Source organism: Halichoerus grypus, chromosome 9 (assembly GCF_964656455.1).
Source record: "Halichoerus grypus chromosome 9, mHalGry1.hap1.1, whole genome shotgun sequence".
In the NCBI taxonomy this organism is placed as follows: Eukaryota; Metazoa; Chordata; class Mammalia; order Carnivora; family Phocidae; genus Halichoerus; species Halichoerus grypus.
The window spans coordinates 83006560-83021301 of NC_135720.1; the positions used below are offsets into that span (position 1 = coordinate 83006560).

At 36.4% G+C, this 14742-nt stretch overlaps 1 protein-coding gene across 49 annotated transcripts in view; it reads right to left on the reverse strand.

Annotated features, from left to right (window-relative positions):
• The window catches only part of RIMS1 (regulating synaptic membrane exocytosis 1), a 490044-nt gene that overhangs the window by 188596 nt on the left and 286706 nt on the right, over window positions 1–14742 (reverse strand). The gene's annotated exons all lie outside the window — the stretch shown is intronic.

Here is a 14742-nt window from a genome sequence, read left to right on the forward strand (position 1 = left end):
AATAGAGGCAGACTGTTTCTAGTTTGTTTTAGAAGATCAAATGATCAAATGATAATAGGAGAAGAATTAAGAACCATCTTTCATTTATTTAAACTAAATGTACTGTGTTTAATTAAATTATATATACTTGTCAAAAATAATTATCTGATAAGAAAAATATTAATACCAAGCCATGGATCATCTCACCATCACCAAATCAACTGTAAAACATCAGCCTCACACAAATCAGCAAATCTGAATGGTTTCAACCCCTTAAGAAAACATGTCTTTAGCCTCTATTTAGAATCTTTGCTTTTTCTTTACCCCAAACAAGTATGCTTAAACTGGCTTAAGTTAAAGATTGGCCAAATTGTTGCTGGGAAAAGAGAAAGATTAAGAAATATCATCTGAATGATTATTATGTGCCAAATATTGTGCTGTGTTAATTTTACTTACTTCATGTAATTCTCATAGGTATATGGCAAAATTAGTATTACTTGCCCCATATTACTGATGAAGGTCAGGAACCCTAACTTGCCCCAGGTCACATGGTTTATAAGGAGGAGAGTTGGAATTTGGACTTGACTTTGTCTGACTTGAACGTCCATGCAAAAGGTTTTCACTACACCATGGTATATAGGAGTTACCGCAATTATTTTGATGGATTACCTCAAAGTTAAGGTACTAGTGACTTGGTGTGGAAAACCATGGTGATGCAGGGGCCTACAATAATCTACCTCTATTTTCTACATTTGAAGCCAGTGAGGATTTTCCAGAGCTGTTTATGGGGCTGAACTCTTATCCTTGCTGAGTTTACATTTCTTTCACTATGGCACTGTCATAAAGAATACATACAAATGTCATGGTCTAGAGACTGATCTGCTAGCCCAGCAAATATACTGAAGATAATCTATGGAAGGAGAGTCAAACTTTCAACAACCAATTTACCAATTTCCCCTAGGTCCAAGTGATACCATATAATTTTGTTTGACTGAAATGTAAAAATCTATGGACTTTATAGACCTATGTAGGCTAAGCCAACTGAATTAAAATACCTTAATTCACTGCATGTGACTATTATTGTATCTGAGTTTTGAGGTTTTTTTTTTTTTTTTTTGTATTTTCTCCTACTTCTTTTTTTCTCATTAACTGGTATGAATTTATTTCAGATTATAAAGTCATTTTGAATGCTATTTATCTAATATTTTACTCTCATTCCATGTCATGAATTTATATTAATTTGGTATAATTATCTTGATTCCTTAAAGTGCCTCCATATGAGGAAATTAATCAAATGGTAACAAATTGTGTTTCTAACAAAAGATATTTGGTAAACCAAATAAGGTCTCTGAAATGGTATACATAGCTTTCATAACTAGAGTTAAAATACAGAATCAATAGAAGAAGGTGCTGATATTGACTTTATTTTAAAATACCTTTTCACTTATTTCTGGGTACCACATACTCTGAGATCCTATGCATAGTAACAAGTGTCAGTCACTGAGGACACTGTCCACATATACGTAGAAAAAGAAAACCCTTCCATTTTTATCTTGTCAATTCAGAAATTTATATTAACAATATTTACTTATTTAAAGCATTTCTATCACTCTGTCCATTTTGAACCACACATATCCCACCTTGGGGTTATATATTTCATAACGTCCCACTCAGCTGTGATTCCACAGCCTTTCAAAGACCAGCAGACTGATTTCCCTGGGGAGAGAACACATAAAGCCTAACATCAATTGCAATTTTGAGCTTGCTTCACATATACCATTTGACCTTGTGCTACTGTGGTCCAGGTCAAGGCCTGTGTGGAAGGGTTTCAGCTCTTTTCAAGAACCCAGGACCCATTATTTTGAAAAAGTGACACAAACTTCCTATTTTTGGACTGAATTATCCACTAAGGATGACTCTAATTTGTCAAGTATTTCTTATTCTTTGTATTAGCATGAGGTAGCAAAGCGTGGAATACACTGACTACAAAACAAAACTCATACACAATTAAACAACTTGCTATCGCTTTTCCTTATTTTCAGAGAATATTGACGGTCAAATCTTTAAATCTTTTTGGGTTGGCTATTACACAAGAAAATAAATCACGAATGTGATTAATCATCTTACAATCTTTAGGGCTACATTGCAAATCTAATCATCTCTTTTCAGAGAAAAAGAACAAAGATAAAGTTGGTAGCTGGAAACTTCGCTCTGTTGAAAAAATGGAACAAAATCATTCCACACCTGACACACAGAATGGTATTATTTACACTGGAAAAATAGATACAGAGGGAGTGTTAAATATAGGTTTCTGTCCAACTCCTAAAAATAATGAAGTGGGAGTCCCGTGCCCCAAACTCATTGCTGCTTACCAGTACCTGCTCCTCGGACCTTGACTGTTCCCTCTTCGGAATCAATGGACCTCACTTCTCCCCACCCTTCTGAAGAGACGGGTATCCCAGGTGCACACATGACAGCAACCTTGTAAAGAAATTCAGCCTGGGGATTTTCAGCCTTGCTTTTAAACAAATTCAAGATCTCATCTAAGAAGAGCACAAAGTGCCTCCTCCACCACTCTGCTTACATCATTAAAGATTGGAACCAACCCGTGGGTCAGGAGCAGCAGAAAATGGAAACTAAAAGAAAATATTGGTGTAAGCATAAGAAAGTCTCTTTGCATGACTGACTCAGGTCATTGCAGGCACTGTGCAGCTATGCAAAGGATCGTTTGGATAAAATACCACACATAAGCCTCAGTGGGCCTGTTGGTGTGGAGACTGGTAGCATTTACTGAGGAGAAGCATATTGGCATCTCTGTTGGGTTTTAACCAGATCCACAGGATTCAGGAAATAAGCTCTCTGCCAGATGACACTATGCTCCTAGCCATTCCTTCTGTTTACTTATCCTCCAAATTGCTCTAACTAGTGGCCTTTCTCCTGCTGTGAGCTTATTTGTGGAGAGGGCTAAATAAAGGATTTTATGTCAACAAAATGGCCATTAGCCCATAGGATGATTTCCTAAAACATAACTCTTCTGCTGTTGTTTAGTACTATTAAAATCTATTAAATGAGAGAGTTTATTATTATATCTTTGATTTGTGAAGAAAAAAATGTTCTGTTTCTTCCTGAAGAAATATTTGAAATTAGCCCATCTTTGAACATATGTACATATTCTTTATATATTATTTCTCTCCTATTTACATAAACTATTAAAGGTAGTTTATAAAAGTAATATATTTAAATTATATATATATATATATATATATATATATTTTTTTTTTTTTTTTTTTTCTACTATATGTGACCTGGCACATTTCCAGACTGTGAAGAGCTGTACCTTCTTTCAGATGGAATGCAAACTCCTAATTTATGAGGAACAGAAAGGAGTTATATTTTTCCTCTATCATAACATAGTCCTTTCATTAAAACAAACAGGTATATGTATTTTAATTTAAGCATATTACTTTGCAAGTTATTATTACTTTTTGAATTTTAATACAGAGAATGTTGTAATATGTAAAAATAAGGTATATGCATGTATTTCACACTTCCTAAAGCATATTCATGTGCTTCAAAACAAATCTGAGAAGTGACCAGGATAAATAGCATTATAAGAGAATCAACCATTTATAAAAACAGACACAGGAGTATACACCAAGACTGACTTGCCTAGAAACTGAATTGCTAAGTCACCAACCTAAGGTTTCCACTTCACCAAATTTTTATTTTCTAATTAAACTTCAGTACTAATAGAAAAGCCAGAAACTTATTACAATCAAGTGACAATACCGTTAACGTTGAAATATTAATCACATACAGTACCCTGGAAATTATGGGTTTTTTTCCTCCACAGTCCTAGCAACTGATGCAAAAAAAAAAAAAAAAATCTGATTTCAAATCACAAATCTCTTACAAGTGCACTTTGAAGTAATAATACTGTATTGAATTTCTAAGTTCCATATAATACATATTAAGGAGAGTGGCACTGAAATACTATACAGTAAATATATATATTATTTCTTAACTCTCTTCAAATAGTTACAAAAGTTAAAAAACATCTCTGCTCATCTATAGCTGACTCGTCTATGTAATGTGCTCTGCTGGTCACAATCATATCTTATAAAAAAACAAGGTATACCTCCAGAGAGATAAATATATCAAGTAATTTTAAGTAATGGGGATATCTAGATTATAAACTCTTGATGGGATGTAAATAAAGCATCTGATTCTCTGTGGGACTACAAACTGAAGACTGTCCAGGTGGAAATAACGTGTTGCCACTGTATTGAATGCCTTATCTGCCATCTGCCATCTTGTGAGCCACACTGCATTGTATTAATATTCTGGCATCAAGGGCAGGACAAACTCTTGGTTAAAGAGGGTAAATATATTGTCTTTCAGTCTATACATGTGTAAACTCAATATCGCCTTAGTAAAATCAAGGTTCTTAATCTTTACAACCAGTAGCAAAATACAGTATTTGTGAAAAGTTATGGCATAAATATAAGTTCAGGTTCAAGGTACCTCTTCTGAGACATTTTCATTGACTAAACAATCCGTGTGGTTCTCTTCATTGTTTTTCACTTCCCTTCAGGTCTTAATAGGAGAGTTCCATATTGGACTTTATTATTTCTCAAAAGTTTTTTGATCCCTGCATGCATTCATAATTTCTTTCATCTAGCAAAAATTCTGAATATTGGATATACTGCGCTCTAGAGTAAAGAGAAAAAAGAGCTACATCAGGTCTCTTCCTTGAAGGTTTAAGAGCTATTATTATTCCCATACCACAGATGAAGAACCCGAGGCTTAGATATGATAAGTGACATATCTAGTCCATGGCAGAGTAAGAATTTGAATTAAAAAATCACAGTAATAAGGCTAATCTTGCTTTAGATCACAACATCCTTAAGTATGGGAACTAACTTTTACCTAGCTTCTAATACAACACTGTTCATGATTGAGGCAAATGAATCTACACCAAGTAAAATGCACAGGATGCTATAGGCTGAGGTCCTTCATGAGACTCTAGAATGGCTTGGCCTTGCCTTGACCTCAGAACCAGTTTATAGAGATATTAAGGGATGGTTTAGAATGAAAGGTACCCTGATCAAATGTATTCAGGACACATTGTGTATTGTATTATTTTCTAGAACAATCACAATGCATATTACCTTTATTTTATTTTTTTTTTTTAAGATTTTTTATTTATTTATTTGAGAGAGAGAGAATGAGAGAGAGCAAGCACATGAGAGGGGGGAGGGTCAGAGGGAGAAGCAGACTCCCTGCCGAGCAGGGAGCCCGATGCGGGACTCGATCCAGGGACTCCAGGATCATGACCTGAGCCGAAGGCAGTCGCTTAACCAACTGAGCCACCCAGGCGCCCTGCATATTACCTTTAAAGGTGGTGAGAAGTCCTTAAAGAAATTCTGGCCAAAGTTAGCACTGGCCAAACTTATTTGAACACACTTATTTTTGGCAGCACACTTATTAAAACTATTACTGCTTTGCAGAAATACTAGATGGAGAATGCTGCATTATTAATACTATTTATTTTATTTGTTAAGATATTGTTAAGAAAAAGGAAGGGAAGTACTGGATTCTGTTTTATAGATTCAGAGTTGATTTTGAGGACCATGTTGTTCGTTTGGGTAGTTTCTGTAATAAAAGGCACTGTTCCATGTCCTGCTCTGTCACTGGGTATCTGTGATTCTGCTGTCACAAAGCACGAGCTCAGCTATCTCCTTCCTGACCCACATGGATTTGCTTCTGGATTGAGGTCTTCCATTTATTCAGTTCTACATAATCACACTGAAGCAACTGTTCTGAAGGATCCTAAGCTAAAATAAAACAAACATAAAACAAAACACAAAGTCCAAATGACATATTCTGGGAAATCCTAATTGTGTATATCTGGACATAGAATAAACCAATATTCAAAACGCAACTAGAGGAGCTTTGTAGGGTAACAACAAAAAAAAAAGGTTAGCTCTAAAGACATGAGAATGAATAAAATACAGGTGGTCCTTGACTTAACAATGGTTTGACTTATAATTTTTCAACTTTATGATGGTATGAAAGCAATATGCATTCAATAGGAACCATAGTTTGAATTTTGATTTTTTCTTGGGCGAACAATATGAGGTATGATATCTTCTCCTGATGCTAGGCAGTGGCAGTGAACCACAGCTCCCAGTCAGTCATGTGATCACCAGTGTAAACAATGAATACACTTACTGCCATTCTGTACCCAATCATTCTGCTTTTATTTTAGGTACAGTATTCAATTAAGTAAGATATTCAACACTTTATTATAAAATAGGCTTTGTGTTAGATGATTTTGCCCAACTATAGGCTTTCTGAGCATGCTTAAGGTAGACTAGGCTAAGCTATGATGTTCAGTAGGGTAAGTATTAAATAATTTTCAACTTAATATTTTCTTTTTTTTTGTTTAAAGAATTTATTTATTTATTTGACAGAGAGAGACACAGCGAGAGAGGGAACACAAGCAGGGGGAGCAGGAGAGGGAGAAGCAAGGCTTCCTGTGGAGCAGGGAGCCCGATGCGGGGCTCGATCCCAGGACCCTGGGATCATGACCTGAGCTGAAGACAGACGCTTAATGACTGAGCCACCCAGGCGCCCCTCAACTTAATATTTTCAACTTATGATGGTTTCATCGGGATGTAACCCCATCCTAAGTAAAGATGAACTGCATTAGGATTTGGGAAATTAATACATTTAATTAATGTTTTTTTCTGAGGATTGAGAGCTACTTTCATACCTGCAATTTCCTGAGTCATAAGGCTGCAACCTATGTTGTATCAGGATTTATAGGTTTCCTACAAGGCTATATTGCATACTAGAATACACCCTGGCTATAAAATGCCTAGCTTGAGAAAGTTTGAAAGAATAAAGATACTCAAAGAATTTGTTGCTATCAAAGCACTCTGAAATTCTGACAGACAGGTATGGGAATTTCAAGCTGTGGTAATGAAACCATTTACAATATAAATGAATGTAAGCACCCTATGAATGTTGCTATTCTTTGTCTCAAAGTGTGTTAGAGGACAAGCATGTATGAAAAGGATCTTTCAAGGAGAACTGGTCAGTACAACCTGCCTTGATCTGTACTATCTTCTAAGCTAGGGAGACCTAGGTCTCCCAGACCCTGAACCAACCACATGGAGAAATGAATCGATACCAGGCATCAGAATAGCACATATACCAAAATGTCAGAGAGTAGGATATGGGCCAGGGTGAGGTAGGGAACACTTCAGAGAGTATCTTTTTAGGAGATGAGGGGAAAAGATGAGTGGGGTGATGAAAGGGAGATTAAAGAGAGAAATAGAAGGTAAAGGTAGGTCGGGATTAAGGATAGCGATTACTCTGTAAACCTGACTCACCGACCACAGAAGGTTTCCCCAATTCATACCCTCTGACTGATCCTACACATTTTCTATAGAGACCTAGCAAAGTAGGACAATAATGAAACTGAGTGCTTTTCATGGTGCTGAGATATTTACAGGATAATCAAAATTTGACCATTTCAGGGGTGCCTGGGTGGCTCAGCCGTTACGCGTCTGCCTTCGGCTCAGGTGATGGTCCCAGGGTCCTGGGATCAAGCGCTGCATCGGGCTCCTTGCTCCATGGGAAGCCTGCTTCTCCCTCTCCCACTCCCCCTGCTTCTGTTCCTGCTCTCGCTAACTCTCTGTCAAGTAAATAAATAAAATCTTAAAAAAAAAAAAAGTTGACCATTTCAGCCTAAAGCATGGTGCAAATGCTTTAGCCATCACTGCACTTCTCTGTAAAGGACAGAAAACATGCTAAAAGAAAAAGGAATTCAATTGACAAAGCCAAAATATTGGCTGAGTGCCATTTCTTAGCACTTGTCTGTTTGTAACAAGTTATTGATTATAGCAAAATGGGAAGGCTTTTGAACTTGAAGCTAGCTAGGAAAGGTATTACAGAATGAGGTATCACTGACCAAGGACCAAATTTAATGTTAATTTCTTGTCCTCAGATTAAATCATAATACAGGCAATATAAACGCAGTCTACAAAATCTACCTAAGGAACACAATGAGATTTCAATTCCTTACAAGAAAATTATTGATTTTTCACCCAGGGTTCAGACAGAAAAAGGTTCCTCATTTATCGGAGCTGTGTGAAATTTAAAATTAATCCTTTCTTTGTGGGGGAAGCACTCTGAGGGTGAGGGCCTTATGCACAGATGTCAGTTCCAATTACCTGCTTCTTACAAGGGCGAAATTGCCTCTGGTGGCCCTGTGTCGTTTAAACTCAAATGCTGAGACATTACAAGTCTTGATTCAACCAGAGGTGTTGCTGAAGTATCACCCTATATATATCAGCTTTCTCCTTTCATTTCTGACTCTTGGAGATTTCTCTTTATGCAAACTCAGTTATGCCTTTTTAAATACACATTATCTTTTCACCATGTATAGGTTTTTTGGAAATTAGTTTTGTTTTTCATTTTTTTAGCTTAGGCAGCCATATAACCGTAAACAAGAAGTAGTTTCAAATGCTGTGTTGGATAACTTTTTCCTTTTGATATTTTGGCAGTTTAAAGTCTCATTTATAAGTTCAAAAGCCATTAAAAATATATATTTATTTGTCTTTATAGGATACAATTCAAGGAATGCTATCTAGTGAGTAACGATGACTTTTTTATTATCCCGTGGCCCAAATACCTAGCTTCCTACAATCATGGACATGAGCTATTTCTTCACTAAGAAAACAACCAATAAAAAGGCTAAGCAGAAACATTAGGCCACATATGACGAGACTTCAAACAGCAAGTTATTAAAGAAAGCACAAAGTCAAGGAGAGAGGGAAGATCACTTAAATGATGTACAAGCTAATTAACTAAATGCTATATAGAAACTTGCATTTCTACTTCATTATTTTATACCCCATTTCCCTTTTCTATTTATTTGTATCCATTTTTTGTCTTTTTTGTTGTTTTGTTGTTGTTTTTTTAGAAGTACTTTTAAAACCTTTCAAGAATTAAACAAAACAAATCCAAACCAGTGATTTCCCAGAATAGGAGACTCCCTAAGTTCTACCTCAATTAAATTTCCAACAAAATCACATAGAAGGGTGGTATTTTCCCTGGTTTCTACTATGACTAAAGGACCATGGTACTACTGGTTTGTTTATTCCTTCCTCAATTAATTTTTAAAAATGTCTTCTTAAAAATGATATGTGTGCTCCAGGTCCATAGTAAAACACACATAAAATCGTCCCTCTACCCAAACACAGTACAATATTTATTTCAAACAATAAATACTGCGCTACAAAGCATAAATAAGACAAGTGCAGAGCTGAAATCTACAGAAACCACAGAGGTGAGTGGTTGAAGCGGTCGGATCCGCTGACAGGGAGACCAGCACTGGGTGGAGGCGACTGCCACCGTGATACCCTGTCCTGCTGGGTGAGAACACTCAGTCCCTGACCAAAGCTCTCCCAGTTAACAGGGCTCAAAGCAACTCCAGTCAACCTCCCAGGACTGCTGCCTGAAAGGTGCTCCACCCCTGTTATTTACAAAGCACAGGAAACTGTGGAAGAGAAAGAGCCTCTGCTATACACTCAGGGGAAATATCATTCAAGAAATGATAAACTAATGGTACTTTACTACTGCTAGACTCTCACGGAAAGAATTAATAAAAGATATGTTCTAACAAAAAGAAAAATGAAGGCAGGAGAAAAAGGGAGATATAGAAAGTAATTATAAACAATGAAATCAGTAAATCGTGTTAAACATGTTGGTAAATCTAAGTATTAACTATAAAAATAATATTAACATTTATTTACATGACTGTTCAAAAACAAGCTGGGCTTGTTCCAGATAATAGTAATATTGAGGATAGAAAGCAAACAGTAAATTTTGGAAGAAAGTTAAAGTATGCTAAGGTCCTCCTTCATAGAGGGCTATAGAGGACTTTTAGATTTTGCTAAAAAACTGTAAAACTAAGTATTGCACTGAAAAGCTAAGGTTTGCGTTAAATGATAGAAAAAAAAGATATAATGTCCTAAGCTCTAAAATAAATGAATAGGCTCAGAAAATAACTAATAGTCTAATAGAAGACATGAAAATGAGAAAAAGAAAAGCAAAGAAATAAAGAGTAAATAGAAAACCCAAATTATATTAGTACAAAGGAATATGTTTATGGTAGGAGTTTAAAAATATTAGGAAGACAAAAAATGAAGAATGCATCTTATTTTACCATTTAGATCTAAGTATAATCAACATTTCCTTTCAGTTCCTTCTCTGTGTACATATATATTTTTTCAAAAACATTCAATATAGTATATATACAATTAGCAACGCCTTTCTCTCAGCCATCACAAATATATTTTTATGAATAAACATGAGAATATATAATAGAAGTTTTATGGCTACATAGTACTCCTTTAAACAGTGCCCTTTAATCAGAAAATTGAGCTAGCTTCCAATTTTTACATTATAAACACTGCCATAATAATAAACATTTACCCATATCCATCATAAAGAGTTTATTCTGTCAAGATACTCTGTGAGGTTCAATCATATTTTATAAACTAAACACAAATAGGTCAGTTAGAGGTAAGGATTCTGGCTATTAAATATATTTGACAGTTTACTCATTAATTGGGCTACAATTTCTTATGTAATTTTGATTCCAACCATCTAGATTGAGTTTGAGCAATTCCAATCACTATCCCAAGCACGCTAACTCATTGAAAAGTACAAGGTCTTGGATGATGATACTTAATGTACCTCATGGTTTCCCAAAGGTCTTAATCTCTAACCTAATTCATGGCTTCCCAAAGAAACTGTTCTCTCTCTAATTTAGAATTTTGGGGATTATACCAATTAAATTTTCAGCTCTTTCCTCTCTGATCACTCAGCTATTAGTTCTTTAACTGTTTTTGTTTTTCATTACTATTGATGTTATTGATGTTGTTTTATTTCTTTTTTAAATCTAATGGCAATTCTGTACTGTAATTCACACTACAATTTCTTCTGTGGATAACTGAATTTTTTCTCTTTCATTAAAATATACACTAAGTTAATATCTAGTGGTAGTAATATTGTGGTTTCCTTTTTATAGTTCAAAGAATTAAGTAATGTCCAAATTACTAAAAATAATTAAGGAAATAGAATTCTGAGAACAGAAAGTAAGCTGTAATCACACAAGAAACAAAGTAAATAATTTCCTGCCATCCAGTGAACAGGTACCTATTGACTGAAGTACTTTTACCAAATGAACAATCATTAAATCAATAAACTAAAGGGATGCACCAAGAATTAGAAGACAGGAAAAGTTACCCTTTTTTAAACTCAATTATCCTTAACTATACTTTTGGGTACATGTTTTCTCTCTACTCAAATATACAATTTATTAGTTTCTTACTTTTGTACTTAGCTCCAGAAATTTAAAAAATAGAGACAGATCTAGTAGTGCACAACTTAATGCAAGAACTACATTTCTATGTATGTAACTATAAACTATTACGCCAAGTATAAAGCATTATATAAATGCAGAAACATGTCTTTACTTAAACTTACAATCAGCATAACACCGATCTGTTCCTCTGAAACAAATAATACAATATATGTTAAAAAAAAAAAAGAAGAAGAAGAAGAAGAAGATAACGGGAGGGGAAGAATGAAGGGGGGAAATCGGAGGGGGAGATGAACCATGAGAGACTATGGACTCCGAAAAACAAACTGAGGATTCTAGAGGGGAGGGGGTGGGAGGATGGGTTAGCCTGGTGATGGGTACTAAAGAGGGCATGTTCTGCATGGAGCACTGGGTGTTATACACAAACAATGAATCATGGAACATTACATCAAAAACTAATGATGTATGGTGATTAACATAACAATAAAAAATTTTAAAAAATGAACTTACAATCAATTTCCTTCAGGAAAAGCACAAGAATGCAAACATTAAAAATAAAATTAGATAGTTCAAGAGAACAGTAGAGGAAGTGAAATTTGGTCTTAGTTTTAAATCATGACTAGAGAAAGGAAGGCATTTAAAATGGTGGAACATCAAATGTCGAAGGACAGAGATGGAAAAGTATATGGTGTACGTGAAGGGCAGGCTGTAGATGATAATCAAGAAGAGCACAGTGTTAGAGAAGGTGAGTCTGTGAGGATAAAAAGGTGCTACACTGAGGACTGACAGGCTTGGCTTGGATTTTGGATTTCATTCTCTATGAAATGACCCCATCTGTAAGAGTTTTACCACTAACCCAACTGGGACAACCATTAGGACAGTAATAATTACTCACATCTGTAGAATACTCTAGACTCTGAGAATTACTTTCCTATCTATTGTCTCTACATAGGCATGGCTTCTGGTTTCTGTCCTAGCCATTTGCAAGGTCACTCTTCTACTCTTCAATCCCTCTCTCATTTGTGGGCTCCTAAGCACTACAGTCAGCCCACAGAATTCATACTTCTTAGTCTGTCAGAAAATAAAAATAAAGTACTTGGGTCAGAGTTCTAAAATGTATCTGGATACATACAACTTTTAATTCTGTCCCCAAAACATAAGTTGAATCATTTCAGATCACAAGTTGTGTAATTTTGGATGCTTTTTCCAGTCAAATGTGCGCCCATATAAATAAGCAACTTTTTTTTAAATGGGATTCTCATATTGTGATACAAAATTAAAATTCTCTTGGAAGAACCAGCACTTCATAATTTATAAAGGGTCAGGGCTGACATCTGGAAAAGTCCTTGAATGAAGAATGTCAAGCTCTGCCATTCATAACCTTGACACTACACTGGAATTAGCATAACAGATCCTTAAGAAACAATTAACAATGCTCAGGCCATAACCCAGAACAATTAAATCAGAATCTCGGTGCGTGGGGCTTAACTACTGATATCATTTATAGGAAGCTTCTCAAGTGATTATAAAGTGTACTCATCTAGTCCTGTAGTTCTCAATTTAGCCGCACACATTAAAATAAATTGGGGCATGGCTCCACAATGACTAAATCAGAATCCCTTTTGGTGCTACTCTGACACTTAATTTTTAAAGAGGATTCTAAGGTATGTGCAAGAATGAGGATCACTCATATAATCCATCCTTCTCATTCTCTAGCCCAAGATAACTCAATTCTTGAAAGAACTGGGATTAAAATCGTTCCCATGATCTGTAACCTGTAGGCTCTTTTTCTTCCACAAGTCTGTAAGCTTACCATTCTCAGAACACTGTGTATCTCATTGTTCATGCTAGGCTCTCTGACTAGAATGCCACATTGAATCTTCCTACCCAAATTCTACCCCAGTTCCACCATGAAACCTTAGCTTTCTGGCTTCCCTTCCCTCTGAGTTTTTGTAGCATGTATTATCTATATCTCCTTTTTGGTATCATAGAAATAAAAGTATTTGTTTTTTTTTTTTAAAGATTATTTATTTATTTGAGAGGGAGAGAGAGAGAGAGCAAGTGAGAGCACAAGAGCAGGGGGAAGGAAGAAGCAGACTCCCTGCTGAGCAGGGAGCCCCATGCGGGACTCAATCCCAGTACTCTGGGATCATGACCTGAGTCAAAGGCAGATGCTTGACCGACTGAGCCACCCAGGCACCCCGAAATAAAAGTATTTGTTGAGCACTTGCTATGTGTCAGGTACTAGGTACACAGAGCCATACCACATTATCTAATTTAATCTTTACAACTACTTCATGGGGTCTGTACAGTTATTCCCAGTGACAGAAATGGAGGCTTACAGAGGTTAAGAAATAAGCCCACTGTGTTCAGTCTCTGGCTGTGCCTAAAACTGTCTTCATGATCTTGGATATCAATTCTCTTCATAAAGTAACTGTTCAATAAGATTCTTTTTTTTTAAAGGCTTTTTTTTTTTTAAAGATTTTATTTATTTATTTATTTGACAGAGAGAGATAGCAAGAGAGGGAACACAAGCTGGGGGAGTGGGAGAGGGAGAAGCAGGCTCCCTGCCGAGCAGGGAGCCCGATGCGGGGCTTGATCCCGGGACCCTGGGATCATGACCTGAACCGAAGGCAGACGCTTAATGACTGAGCCACCCAGGCGACCCAAGATTCTTTTTTAAAAAAGATTTATTTATTTACTTTAGAGAGAGGGAGAGAGAGAGAAGGGTGGGGAGGGGCAGAGGGAGAGAGAGAATCCCAAAGCAGACTCCCCACTGTGCACAGAGTCCTACACAGGGCTCGATCCCAGGACCTTGAGATCATGACCTGAGCTGAAACCAAGAGTTGGATGCTTAGCCAACTGAGCCATCCAGGTGCCCCCTCAATAAGATTCTTAATGATCTTATGTTTTTTATGTATGAAAAAAAAATGGAGACAAATGCCAAACATTAGTATTTATCATGTATGTATACAAGTATACAGAAGACTTCGTCTCTTTCCTACTATGAATGTTAACTGTTATGAACTTAATTGTGCCCCCCCATTCATATGTTAAAGTCCTCAGCCCAAGTGAGAATGTAATCATGTTTGGAGACAGGGACTTTAAAGAGAGAATTAAATTAAAATGAGGTCCTGGGGCGACTGGGTGGCTTAGTAGGTTAAGCGTCTGACTCTTGATTTTGGCTCAGGTCATGATCTCAGGGTGGTGGGACTGAGCCCTGAGGTGGGCCCTGCACTAAGGGGGGAGTCTGCTTGTCCCGCTCCCTCTGCCCCCACCCCCCGCTCTCTCGCTCTCTCTCAAATAAATAAAATATTAAAAAAACATTAAAATGAAGTCGTTAGGCTAGCTTCTAATCCAAT